Raw genomic sequence first — 13,609 nt, 5'->3', positions numbered from 1 at the left:
TTTACATTGAAAAGATAAAACTCTGATTCCGTATAAGGCAACCACTTCTAATGGGTAATGATATTCTGTCTCTAATGGTCTGTTCTTATTCTTTCTGAAGTTTATTTCCTTTAACCAGCTTCTGGATGTCAGTAAGTTGAATCGTTAATGAGAAAAACATAGAATAATATAAGAAGCTAGAGTTCAATGTAAAACATCATATTTACAGCATTCAGATTTGAAACCAGGGGTGTAAATTTAAGTTCCAACCCTCTCACCACAGTTTAGATTGACTCTCATAAAAGGTGGTATAAAGACAGTAATTCTCCCCTCTTCCTCATCCCTTGCTGTCATTGTCCTCAGTTGGCTGCACGCTATAATCATTTGCGGGGAGCACTTTATGGCTAGGACCTCACCCCCAGAGATTCTGAGCTAATCTGCCTTGGGTGTGGCTTGTCATTGTTTGTTCTTTAAAGTGCCCAGGTGATTCTAGTGCAGCCACTGCTCTGGGTGCAATTATGCAAGGGTGTGAAATACTTTTTCTCTTTCTTTTGTCCTTTAGCTTCACAATGTAATCATTTTAAGAAAGATTATGACATGGACATAGCTCTTTAATTAAAAATACTTAAATGATTGCATAAAGATTCTCTGTCCTTTCATTTGAGTGATTTAGAGAGAAACAATATAGTCACTACTACATTTGCTGTGAAATGTTCTCATAAATTATGTTTGAAAAATTATTGAAGCTGTGTTTGCCAGCTAATGAACATTTTTTTTTTTTTTTGCTATAAGCTCAAGCAGACAAGAATTTCTATAAAAGTAATTAATGAGCATTTTCACCTTCCCTAGAGAGATGTGTTCTTTGTTTGTGTCTAATAATGGCACCACCAGTTTCCCAGGCTCCCTTGCCTGGATCTTGCCGTATCTACTACAATGCCTTGTAGTACACAAAAATGAGGTCATTTTATTTTAAGTTTATAAGTAAAACTCAGCCATTTAATCGTGGGGTTTAGGTGGTCAATGTCCCTTCCTGCATCACAGTGATTTTCATCTGTGATCCTTTGAACTTCTGTCTCTGCTGTTTCTAGGGCCATCCATTTCCTGCCTCTTCATGCTAGTCACTGAACCTTCATTTAATCAATATTCATGAGGCACTTACTAAGTGCCAGGCACTATTTAAGACCGTGGACCTTGGGGAGTGAGACAGGCAAGGCCAGCACTCTCATGGAGATTACATTTCAGAAGGGGAGATGGAGAATAAATCACAAATAAGAAAATAAATATCAGGTAGCAATAAATACAGAGAATGTAATATGGGCTGATGCGGCAAGATGAGCATCACTCCCTCTTTGATTATGTGGTCAGGGAAGGCCACCCAGAAGGTGATCTTTTAGTGGAGATCTGAGTGATAGGGTCAGCCACGTAAGGACCAGAGGAAATAGCATACCAGGCAGAAGGAGCACCTAGTACAAAGGTTTGAAGGCAGGGATAGACTTAGCGTGTTTGAAAAACAACAAAACAAAACAAACCCTGTTGTGGGAGCATAGTGGGCAAGGGAGAAAATATCACAGGTGAGAGCAGAGAGGCAGGCAGCAGTCTGGTTGTCCTTTTGACCATCTTTGTCTTGCCTTTGCAAACCCTTGTGTCCCTAATTCTCCTGAGCTTACCTAGACTATAACTCACAGCTTTGTCCTGACTCGTGATAAGTATGTCTATTCTGCCTTCTACCTGCCTGAGATTCTCAACCTAAATTTAACCCCTGCTTTCACCTCTGATGTTTTCTTGACTCTCCCAAGGCCAGTTTCCTTTCCTGTCTCTAAAGCCTGCTTCTGCCATTCTATTTGGAAAACTGAAATATTCTCTCAATTGACTTTCTTTCTTAGAATCCTTGCCTACAACAACATAGGAAAAACAATCTACAAAATTATACTATGCTAATATGTGCAAGTACAGTCCTTTACCCAAGACGTTGATCAGAGGAACAGTTTTTCCTAGAATCACTGTGATCAATAATACCATTTGATTTTTTATATTAGAATACTTTTCTGTAAAAGTGTTCTCTTGTATTTTTCCACCCAAATACTTAACACTGATGGTGATGGGGAACTAATGACATCCTGAGGAGTCCACTTCACCTTTGCTTGGCTCCAACTATAATCAAGTTCTTCTTTACACTGAGTCAAATTCCTACTTTGGCCAACCCTGTGACCAACCCTGCATTATGTGATGTGAAGACAGCCATCAAGACTCCCTCATCTTTCTCATAATGAGGCCCTCATCTCTAGGCAAACATCTCTTCTGGTTTGACAGGACTTCAAGCTCCTTCACCAGTCTAGCCATTTTACTCTGAATGCTCTCCCAATTTATCATAAAAGTGTCATCTCCAGAACTAAATTCAATACTGTTGGTGGTGGCTAACCAGAGTGCCTACTGATTAAACTCCCACTTCCCTCACCCTAGATGCAAATATCACAGAAGTTTTGTGTTCCAGCACACTTATGAATCCTAAGATTTTTTTGTAGCACCCTCAAAGAGATGAGCAACACTCTACCTTTATCTCCTCTCCCTTGGTTATATACACTTCTTTCTCTCTTTGGTGCATAAGGTGTTTCATTTTAAAAACAGAGCTTAGAGGCAGAGCCAAGATGGCGAATAGACAGATGGTTCCGGCAAGCCCTCTTTACAACAAAGACCCAAAAAAACAAGTGAAACGAGTATATCTGTGACAAGCTGGGAGCCCTGAGCTTCAAAGGCAAGCTTAGAAAATGAACTGAGGGGCAGGGGAAGAAAGAGACCGTTCAGAAGCGGAGAGGAGTTATCAGATCGGAATCGTGGGGAGCCCTTAGGCACCATTCCCGGAGAGGCGGCGGCAGGCTGGTACTAGTGTTCAGCCGCAGTTTCCTCAGGGAGAAGCAGCCAGCCAAACAGCCTACTCACACCTCCGGAACCTAAGAAAAACGGCGCTGTCGGCAAAAGCTAAGTACTTGTGTATATTTTACCATACTCCCCCCCCCCCACCTCCAAGCTGGATTCAGCGGTTGAATTCCCTGGGCCTGAGATAGACCCTGGTGAGCACCTAGAGCCATCCTCCCAGCCTTGGGGAAGGAAAAACTTGCAATTGGGGGAAAAGATAATTTGCTAGCTCCACTAACTGGGGGAGATCAGGACAGAAGCAGCTCCTATCCAGGCATAAACCATCCGTGCACTTTGAGTACCTTTCCCTTCTGCATGAAAATGTGTGGGCCTGCTTCGGGAGAATAGGCCCTTGTTGGCAGACTCCAACTGTTTCAGTTGTGCAGTGGAAATATGGGTGTTTGACGTTTTGCATTGCTTTGCCTATGAAACAAGGTCCTCACCTACCCACATCAGGGACCTAAGGACTGGTAGCTCCACTCATGTCACCCAACCACACGCGACAGGGGTTCGAAAATAACTGGTACCTCCCAATACTTACAACCAAAAGCTTTGGTTGCCCATAGTGCGTCTGCAGAACCCACCCACCTGCCTGCTCTAGGGAACAGGGATGGGCTTTCCTCAGGGACAGCCGGGGATCAGTTCTCAGCCCCCTGCCTTGTTCAGAGCATGACCCCCTGCTGCCATCAGATACCGGTACATACATCAATCACCCCTGCACTTCTAAGATTGTAGGACAGGGCCTGTACCACATACTTGATGATCAGCTACCTGGAAACCTCAGCTGAATTCATGCAAGAAAACTGAATGGACTCCTAGACTGATATACCTGATAACAGCTCTACCCAACAGCGGACAGGACGTCAGACCTCCGAAGGTGAAAATAATCAAGCTAGCTCAAGCAATCAACCTATAGGGGTGTACCAAAACAAAACAAAGCAAGCAGCTATGACACAGTAAGCAAGCATAAACTAATACAGTAACTTATACATGGCTCAGAGACTACAGTCAATATCAAGTCACATAAAGAAATAGACCATGATCACCTCAACAGGCTCTCAAAACAAAGAATCCAGGGATCTTCTAGATGAAAGTGCATTCCTGGAATTACCAGATGCAGAATACAAAAGTTTAATATACAGAACCCTTCAAGACATCAGGAAGGAAATGAGGCAATACACAGAACAAGCCAAGGAACACACAGATAAAGCAATTGAAAAAATTAGACAGATTATTCAGGAACATAACGAAAAGTTTAATAAGCTGGAAAAATCCATAGACAGACAGCAATCAGAAATTCAGAAGATCGACAATAAAGTTACAGAAGTAGACAACTCAATAGAAAGTCAGAGGAGCAGAACAGAGCAAGTAGAAGCTAGAATTTCTGAACTCGAAGATAAATCACTTGGCACTAATATATTTGAAGAAAAATCAGATAAAAGAATTTTAAAAAATGAAGAAACCTTAAGGATCATGTGGGACTCTATCAAGAAAAACAACCTACGAGTGATTTTAGTACCAGAACAGGGAGGGATAACAGAAAATACACAGAGAATTGTTGAAGATTTGTTGGCAGAAAACTTCCCTGATATCGTGGAAGATGAGAAAATATCTATCCAAGATGCTCATCAAACTCCACATAAGGTAGATCTTAAAAGAAAGTCACCAAGACATATTATAATCAAACTTGCCAAAACCAAAGATAAAGACAGAATTATAATAGCAGTGAGGGATAAACAAAAAGTCACCTACAAAGGAGAGCCAATAAGAATAAGCTCAGACTACTCGGCAGAAACCATGCACGGAAGAAGGCAATGGGATGACATATTTCAAAAATTGGAGGAAAAAAATTGCCTGCGAAGAATCATATATCCATCAAAACTGTCTCTTAAATATGAAGGTGAAATTAAGACATTTCCAGATAAACACAAGTTGAGGGAATTTGTAAAAACCAAACCAAAACTACAAGAAATACTAAAGGGAGCTCTTTGGTTAGAAAATCAATAATATCAGGTATCAACCCAAGATTAGAACACTGGGCAGAGCAACCAGAAGTCAACCCAGACAGGGAAATCCAAAAACACAAAGCAAGATTATTAAAAAAAAAAAAAAAAAGCTCAAAACAGGGTAACAGTGATGTTATTATATAAAAGAAGACAACATTAAAATAAAAAGGAGGGACTAAGAAATGTAATCATACACCTTACATATGGAGAGGAAGATACAGTGATACAAAGAAATAAAAGCTAGGCTTAAATTTAGAAAAATAGTGGTAAATAATGAGGTAACCACAAAGGAGACAAACTATCCTACACATCCAAATAAAATACAAGAAAAAAATAGAGACTCAGTAGAAACAAAATGAACAAAAACAAATATGAGGAAAGGATAATATATAAAGATAATCTACTCAGCACATACAATTAAGTGGGAAAAAGAAATTGTCAACAACACACAAAAAAAGACATCAAAATGATAGCACTAAATTCATACCTACCCATAATTACCCTGAATATAAATGGCCTAATGCACCAATAAAGAGACAGAGAGTGGCAGAATGGATTAAAAAACAAGATCTGTCTATATGCTGCCTAAAAGAGACACACCTTAGACTTAGAGACACAGACAAACTAAAACTCAAAGGATGGAAAAAAATATATCAAGGAAACAACAATCAAAAAAGAGGAGGAGTGGCAATATTAATTTCTGACAAAATAGACTTTAAAGTTAGATCCATCAGAAAGGATAAGGAAGGACACTATATAATGATTAAAGGGACAATACACCAAGAAGATATAACCATATTAAATATTTATGCACCCAATGACAGGGCTGCAAGATACATAAACTCTATCAGCACTGAAAAGTGAGATAGACAGCTCCACAATACTAGTAGAAGACTTCAACACACCACTTTCGGAGAAGCACAGGACATCCACAAAGAAGCTCAATAAAGACATGGAAGATCTAAATGCCACAGTCAACCAACTTGACCTCACAGACATATACAGAACACTCCACCCAACAGTGACCTAGTATACTTTCTTTTCTAGTGCACATGGAACATTCTCTACAGTACACCACATATTAGGTCACAAAGCAAGCCTTAGGTGAATCCAAAACATTGAAATATTACAAAGCATCGTCTCTGACCATAAGGCCATAAAAGTGGAAATCAATAGCAGGAGAAGCAGGGAAAATAAATCAAACACTTGGAAACTGAACAATACCCTGCTCAAAAAAGACTAGATTATAGAAGACATTAAGGATAGAATAAAGAAATTCATAGACTCCAATGAGAATGACAACACTTCGTATCAGAACCTTTGGGACACAGCAAAACCGGTGCTCAGAGGCCAATTTATATCAATAAATGCACACATCCAAAAAGAAGAAAGGGCCAAAATCAAAGAATTATCCCTACAACTTGAAAAAATATAGAGCGAGCAACAAAAGAAACCCACAGGCACCAGAAGAAAACAAATAAGCTGAACTAAATGAAATAGAACACAGAAAAGCAATTGAAAAGAATTAACAAGACCAAAAGCTGTTTTTTTGAAAAAATCAACAAAATTTATACACCACTTGCCAAAAGGAGAAAAGAAAAACAGGAGAGGAAGCAAATAACGTGAATAAGACATGAGATGGGCGATATTACAACAGACCCAACTGAAATTAAAAGAATCATATCAGATTACTATGAGAAATTGTACTCTAACAAATTTGAAAACCTAGAAGAAAAGGATGAATTCCTAGAAACACACTACCTACCTAAACTAACACAAATAGAGGTAGAACAACTAAATAGACCCATAACAAAAGAAGAGATTGAAAAGGTAATCAAAAAACTCCCAACAAAAAAAAAGCCCTGGTCCAGACGGCTTCACCGCAGAGTTCTACCAAACTTTCAGAGAAAACACCACTATGGCTAAAGGTATTTCAGAGCATAGAAAAGGATGGAATACTCCCAAACTCATTCTATAAAGCCACCATATCCCTGACACCAAAACCAGGTAAAGACACCACAAGAAAAGAAAATGACAGGCGTATATCCCTCATCAACTTAAATGCAAAAATCCTCAACAAAATTCTGGCCAATAGAATTCAACAACATATCAACAAAAATAATTCACCACGACCAAGTGGGATTCATACCAGGTATGCAGGGATGGTTCAACATTAGAAAAACAATTCATGTAATTCACCTCATAAATAAAAGACAAGAATCACATGATTTTATCAATTGATGCAGGGAAGGTATTTGACAAAGTTCGACTTCCATTCATGATTAAAACTCTCAGCAAAATAGGAATAGAAGGAAAATTCCTCAACATAATAAACGGTATTTATACAAAGCCAACAGCCAACATCACCCTAAACGGAAAGAGCCTGAAAGCATTCCCACTGAGATCAGGAACCAGACAAGGATGCCCTTTATCACCGCTCTTATTCAACATTGTGTTGGAGGTCCTAGCCAGAGTAATTAGGCTAGATAAAGAAATAAAGGGCATCCAGATAGGCAAGGAAAAAGTAAAAATATCTGTACTTGCAGATGACATGATCTTATACATAGAAAACTCTAAGGAATCCTCCAGAAAACTACTGAAACTAATAGAAGAGTTCAGCAGAGTTATTGGGATACAAGATAAACATACAAAAATCAGTTGGATTCCTCTACACCAACAAAAAGAACATCGAAAAGAAAATCACCAAATCAATGCCATTTACAGTAGCCCCCAAGAAGATAAAATACTTAGGAATAAATCTTACCAGAGATGTAAAAGACTTATACAAAGAAAACTACAGTACACTTCTTTAAGAAACCAAAAGAGACCTACGTAAGTGGAAAAACAAACCTTGCTCATGGATAGGAAGACTTAACATAATAAAAATGTCTACTCTACCAAAAGCGATCTATACATTTAATGCAATTCCGATCCAAATCCCAACGACATTCTTAAATGAAATGGAGAAACAAATCACCAACTTCACATGGAAGGGAACAAGGCCCCGGATAAATAAAGCATTACTGAAAAAGAAGAACAAAGTACGAGGCCTTACTTTACCTGATTTTAGAACCTGTTATGCCGCCACAGTAGTCAAAACAGCCTGGTACCAGTACAACAACAGATACATAGACCAATGGAACAGAATTGAGAACCCAGACATAAATCCATCCACATATGAGCAGTTGATATTTGACAAAGGCCGCAAAACAGTTAAATGGGGAAAAGACAGTATTTTTAACAAATGGTGCTGGCATAACTGGATATCCATCTGCAAAAAAAATGAAACAAGACCCATACCTCACTCCATGCACAAAAATGAGCTCAAAATGGATCAAAGACCTAAATATAAAATCTAAAATGATAAAGATCATGGAAGAAAAAATAGGGACAATGTTAGGAGCCCTAATACATGGCATGAACAGTACACAAAAAATTATTAAGAATGCAGAAGAAAATCTAGATAACTGGGAGCTCCTAAAAATCAAACACCTATGCTCATCCAAAGACTTCACCAAAAGAGTAAAAAGACTACCTACAGACTGGAAAGAAGTTTTTAGCTGTGACATTTCTGATCAGCGCCTGATCTCTAAAATCTACTTGATACTGCAAAAACTCAACTACAAAAAGGCAAATAACCCAATTAAAAAATGGGCATAAGATATGAATAGGCACTTCACTAAAGAAGACATTCAGGTAGCTAACAGATACATGAGGAAATGTTCACGATCATTAGCCATTAGAGAAATGCAGATCAAAACTACAATGAGATTTCATCTCACTCCAACAAGGCTGGCATTAATCCAAAAAACACAAAATAATAAATGTTGGAGAGGCTGTGGAGAGATTGGAACACTGATACACTGCTGGTGGGAATGTCAAATGGTACAACCACTTTGGAAATTGATTTGGTGCTTCCTTAAAAAGCTAGAAATAGAACTACCATACGATCCAGCAATCCCACTCCTCGGAAATATCCTAGAGAAATAAGAGCCTTTACACGAACAGATATATGCACACCCATGTTCACTGAAGCGCTGTTTACAATAGCAAAAAGATGGAAGCAACCAAGGTGCCCATCAATGGATGAATGGATAAATAAATTATGGTGTATTCACATAATGAAATACTACACATCGATAAAGAACAGTGATGAATCTATGAAACATTTCATAACAGGGAGGAATCTGGAAGGCATTATGCTGAGTGAAATTAGTCAGTTGGAAAAGGACACTATTATAAGGACTTGAGAAATAGTTTAAACTGAGAAGAAAACATTCTTTTGTGGTTACGAAAGAGTGGAGGGAGGCAGGGTGGGAGGGGGCATTCACTAATTAGATAGTAGATAAGAACTACTTTAGGTGAAGGGAAAGACAGCACACAATACAGGGGAGGTCAGCACAATTGGACTAAACCAAAAGCAAAGAAGTTTCCTGAATAAACTGAATGTTTCAAAGGCCAGCGTAGCAGGGGCAGGGGTCTGGGGACCATGGTTTCAGGGGACATCTAAGTCCATTGGCATAATAAAATCTATTAAGAATATATTTTGCATCCCACTTTGAAGAGTGGCGTCTGGGGTCTTAAACACTAGCAAGCAGCCATCTAAGATGCATCAAATGGTCTCAACCCACCTGGATCAAAGGAGAATGAAGAACACCAAGGACACAAAGCAATTACAAGGCCAAGAGACAGAAAGGGCCACATGAACCAGAGACTACATCATCCTGAGACCAGAAAAACCAGATGGTACCTGGCTACAACCGATGGCTGCCCTGACAGAGAACACAACAGAGAACCCCTGAGGGAGCAGGAGAGCAGTGGGATGCAGACCCCAAATTCTCATCAAAAGACCAGACTTAATGGTCTGACTGAGAGTAGAAAGACCCTGGCTGTCTTGGCCCCCAGACCCTCTGTTGGCCCAAGACAGGAACCATTCCAGAAGCCAACTCTTCAGATGTGGAATGGACTGGACAATGGGTTGGAGAGGGATGCTGGTAAGGAGTGAGCTTCTTGGATCAGGTGGACACTTGAGACTATGTTGGCATCTCCTGCCTGGAGGGGAGATGAGAGGGTATACAGGGTTAGAAGCTGGCGAAATGGACACGAAAAGAGAGAGTGGAGGGAGGGAGTGGGCTGTCTCATTAGGGGGAGAGTAATTGGGAGTATGTAGCAAGGCGTATATAAGTTTTTGTGTGAGAGACTGACTTGATTTGTAAACTTTCACTTAAAGCACAATAAAAATTATAAAAATAAAAGAACATATTCTTTATATATATATTATATATATATTAAAATATTGGAAAGTGAAAAAAAAAACAGAGCTTACAAAAAGCTCCAGATGGAAGCTCACTGGTTTCTTTCCCAAATTATGTTCAAAAGAATAATAGTTCTGTGTGAAATATTATATTTTATCTTACATATAAAATGTAGTATCATTTTTACCATATTTAAACATATCATCTCCCATTTTTATTTGACTTTGGAAACATTTTTTATATGTAATATATAAAATGTTTCCAAAGTCAAATAAATATGGGATATGGCATATTTAAATTTTAAAAAAGTTAAACTTGTTTCTTTTCTGTAGTGTGCTCAGAACTTTTAATTTGCTAATATGCACTGTGAACCTCTAAGATAGGGACATAGTATGCAGAATTTTCCAAAATTTATTCTCGTTCTCTGTCTCTCTCAACGTATCACAATCTTGTATTCCATGGAATATACTTTGGGAAATTCTGGTCTGTTACGTGCATCTAAGTAAAGTTTTCTTCTCCTTAGCTATCACAAACCCTAAAATAACTTAATTATTTTTTCCCAAGAAATCTCTCATTTTCCCCTAACCAACATAGAATTAGGTCTAGCTTAACAGTTTCCAGAAGTCGATCTGTTGAAATCTCATTCAGAGTATTATCTCTTTAAGATCAGTAGAGAAATTTTGAAAGGGGCATTGCCATAAGATTTCAAATGAACTTATTCTTGCTTGGAACTACTAATATGCTAATTTTGTACGTATACTAGTTCTTATTCTGGCCAAAGATGAGTTTGCCAGCTCTTTCCAATATCTTACATATTCTATATCTTAAGTCAGCCCCTGAATTCAGTTTATTCTTGTGCCATTTCACTCTACCCTTTTCAAGCTTTGGTAAGAAGGCCTGGTGACTCCCAAGTAACAGGACTCAGCATGACAATCTACTGCTTTTGACTCTGTTAACATTTTAATTATTCAATAATTGTTTATTGAATATCTACCATGGTTCTAAGAGTTATATGATGTATAAGAGTTACAAAGACAAGTAAGACATGGCCCCTCCTCCAAAAAAGCTCACAGTCCTGTGGAAGAGTCAGATGCTTTATCCAACACAAGACTGGCATATGGCCAGTTGGTTAAACAAAAAAGTCTATTAAAATGGAGAGCCATAACACATAAATAATGTAAATGTTTCATTTTAACTTAAAACACTTAAATATAAATTCACTCACCAAACTGTAGATATAGGGTCAAGGTCTTTCCTTTGATTGTTGACTGGAATTTTGCAAGGTCTTTCTGTAAGGAATAACACATCATCTAGAATGTCTAGTTTCATTTATTTACAATGGTGTAAGAATTTAACAACGCTGTAGAGATAGAATAATATTTAAGTGTTTTGGATTTTTGTGAATTTTTCCTCAGTCTTTTACAGTTGTCTTGATCTGACAGCACTTTTTAAAGTATTTAATATTCATAGTCTTTCCAAAGCATTCAAAAAAGTTTCCAAGAATTTTCTTCCATTTCACATTTAATATTTCATCGATTTCATAATATTTCATTAAATTACATGTTTTAAAATATCAAGTACAATTGACAATCCGGTTTGAGTACAAGCATGGCCAACTCTTCATAAGCACACAACCCACTTGCAGTGTGTTATGGATTGAATTGTGTCCCCCCCAAAATACGTGTTGTAATTCCTAACCCTTAACGGCCGCTAACCAAAGGGTCGGAGGTTCAAATCCACCAGGTGCTCCTTGGAAACTCTATGGGGCAGTTCTACTCTGTCCTATAGGGTCGCTATGAGTCGGAATCGACTCGACAGCACTGGGTTACGCCTGTGGTTATAATCCCATTTGGGAATGGGTTGTCTTTATTATATTAATGAGGAAGGATTAGTGTAGGATGTGTCTTGAGTCAATCTATTGAGATATAAAAGACATTAAACAAGCATGGGGAAAGTACATGAGGGAAGAGAGATGCCAAGCCACAGGAAGATTGCCTAGAAGCAGAAGCTCAGAAGAGACAAGGACATTCCTCCAGAGCCTACAAAGACAGAAAGCCTTCCCCTAGAGCCGGCATCCTGAATTTGGACTTCTGGCCTCCTAAACTGTGAGAAAATAAATTTCTGTTTCTTAAAGCCATCCATTTGTGGTAGCAACACTGGATAACTAAGACAGAGTGAACCAAGGACATGAGCACATAAGAGAGAGACTGCCCAGCTGTGAACATTCAGTGTGCCTGGGTTCTCTATCAGTATATTTCACAGATGGAATGGAATGTTCTCATTAATCTGTCAGGTCACTTAAGGGAACTACTCATATTATTGCAATACATTATTGTAAGTGGTTTAAGAAAAATTTATGCAAAGTGTTATGGTATATCTTAAAAGATCCTTCACTGTTACCCAGTGTGAGTGCTGTTTTTTTTTTTTTCTTGCTCCTTTTTTCATCTTTATTTTTGGAATAGGCAATATAATTGCATAGTTTAAAATGTAAGAAGGTAAAGAGTAGAAAGTATTTTTTATACCCTTGTCTGACACCCTGGTACCCAGGTCCCTTTACCAGAGGCAACCATCATTACTAGTTCTTTCTGTAATGATTTTTTCTATGAATATTAAAAACATATAGTTTTTATTGTATTGTTTTTTCAATACAAAATGTTAGCATAATACTTCTGCCACTTCTAGGATGAGTTCTGACATCCTCCTTTACTCTCTGGGAGATAGAATGCTCATCAGGCAGGTCAAGGAACTTGTCAAATGCTCTGTGCTCAGCTGACTAAGGCTTCCAGCAGATGGCCGGATTATGTTCCCGTTAGTGCTGTATCTTGATTCTGTGCCAGTTTTGTAATCTATACCAAGAATACATCATCTGTTTCCTCCCTCAGGCCAGTTCAACAAAATTTCTGTCTCTTTTGTCCATTTTAAAGCTGTCTAGTATACATTTCAAGCCAGATTCAGAAGAGGGTATGGAACGAGGGATATCATTGCTAATGTCAGATGGATCTTGGCTGAAAGCAGAGAATACAAGAAAGATGTTTACCTGTGTTTTATTGACTATGCATATGCATCAGACTGTGTGGATCATAACAAATTATGGATAACATTGTGAAGAATGGGAATTCCAGAACACTTAATTGTGCTCATGAGGAACCTGTACATAGACCAAGAGGCAGTCCTTAGAAGAGAACAAGAGGATACTGCATGGTTTAAAATCAGGAAAGGTGTGCATCAGGGTTGTATCTTTTCACCATACTTATTCAATCTGTATGTTGAGCAAATTTTCTGAGAAGCTGGACTATGTGAAGAAGAATGGGGCATCAGGATTGGTGGAAGACTCATTAACAACTTGCGATACGTGGATGACGACACAGCCTTCCTTAATGATATCAAAGAGGACTTGAAGCACTTACTGATGAAGATCAAAGACTACAGCCTTCAGTATAGATTACACCTTACACC

The 13,609-nt window shown here is 38.5% G+C and overlaps 1 long non-coding RNA gene across 1 annotated transcript in view; it reads right to left on the bottom strand.

Annotated features, from left to right (window-relative positions):
• Positions 1–11,444, bottom strand: part of LOC104846387 (uncharacterized) — a 196,324-nt gene extending 184,880 nt beyond the window's left edge. The window contains exon 1 of the long non-coding RNA XR_775874.3: positions 11,379–11,444. This is a non-coding gene — a long non-coding RNA (uncharacterized LOC104846387). The remainder of the gene's footprint in view (positions 1–11,378) is intronic.
• Between the last annotated feature and the right edge of the window lie 2,165 nt (positions 11,445–13,609).

The sequence above is a fragment of the Loxodonta africana genome, chromosome 4 (assembly GCF_030014295.1).
Source record: "Loxodonta africana isolate mLoxAfr1 chromosome 4, mLoxAfr1.hap2, whole genome shotgun sequence".
Taxonomy (NCBI): domain Eukaryota; kingdom Metazoa; phylum Chordata; class Mammalia; order Proboscidea; family Elephantidae; genus Loxodonta; species Loxodonta africana.
This window is presented reverse-complemented; position numbering and strand designations above follow the sequence as displayed.